The sequence below is a fragment of the Haematobia irritans genome, chromosome 2 (assembly GCF_050003625.1).
Source record: "Haematobia irritans isolate KBUSLIRL chromosome 2, ASM5000362v1, whole genome shotgun sequence".
Lineage (NCBI taxonomy): Eukaryota > Metazoa > Arthropoda > Insecta > Diptera > Muscidae > Haematobia > Haematobia irritans.
The window spans coordinates 64461519-64462657 of NC_134398.1; the positions used below are offsets into that span (position 1 = coordinate 64461519).

General features: G+C 27.3%; 1 long non-coding RNA gene across 1 annotated transcript; it reads right to left on the reverse strand.

Moving 5' to 3' along the window:
- Positions 1-347: 347 nt before the first annotated feature.
- On the reverse strand, positions 348-835 carry LOC142223020 (uncharacterized). Its single transcript, XR_012718492.1, has 2 exons — positions 671-835; positions 348-608 (listed from the first exon to the last, which is right to left on the reverse strand). It is a non-coding gene; the product is annotated as an uncharacterized LOC142223020 (long non-coding RNA).
- Positions 836-1139: the final 304 nt, after the last annotated feature.

Consider the following 1139-nt stretch of genomic DNA (forward strand, 5'->3'; position numbering starts at 1 on the left):
CAAACTTAGTACCATACTCGACATTTGTTATAGGTACCTACACCCAGAAAAAAGTGACCACTTCTTTAAGTTAAAATGAACTCATTGTGAAGAAAGTTGAACTTCGTATAGCGCCAAAGACATTTTTTTTTGTTTGAACGATGTGATTTTCGTAGAAATTAGGTAGAATGCATTCCATATATTAGTTAACATTTTCCTATATTTATGTACCACTATACTACAGAATGAATAAATTTAACTTATTTGAATTCATATATGGAATGATTTTATTGACATTTTTTCATTCATTTGGACAAATCTTACATATTTGTGGTAAAACTTTTACTTCATAATTATAACTGCTTGCCTTCGTTTTTAAATACAATTTTATTTATTTATATAAGCAATTTTATCTTCAATAAAAGACATGTTTTATTAATATATTGAATATATTTATTAAGAATCAACAGCATCGACTGTCCTTGAAATATTAGTTTATTATTCCACTATTTCCAATTTCCATGTGATATTATCAACTGTAAAACGCACTTTTTCATCTTCTTCTTGTACTTTTCACTTTTAATAAGTTGCTTCCTAACGATTTTGTCCTCCTTTTACAATTTCAATATCTACAAATATAAAAAATGATAAAACATTTTTGTTACAAAAGGTTAGCGTCACTGAATATTACCTGATATTTGAAGATTCCAAAATGAAGACAAATGAAAGGGTTGTTATTCTGCTGGTGTTTTCTTCCTTTATACACCATCACGACATTGATAGATTTATTTTCAAAAAACGAAAATTTTTCTCACTAATTTAAAATAACAAATATTGTATATATTTTATTTGCTATTTATTATATTATTTTACAATATTATTTTTTAACAATCTCTCCGTATACCACAACAACGCGATTCCAACTAAAAAAACAAACCACGCGCAAACATATCGATTACACCCACGCGCAAACACATCGATTACGATGACAGGTATCGATTACAGGTAGACAATAGAAATATAGGAAAATTTCCTATATTCTAACAAGTTTGTTTCCTTAAGTTTTGAAAGGATTGCACACTTCTTAGTACGAATGAACTAAAATATTTTTATAAGCCAAGTGTTGTTCGTATATATGAAAAAGTTTCTATTATAAAGGA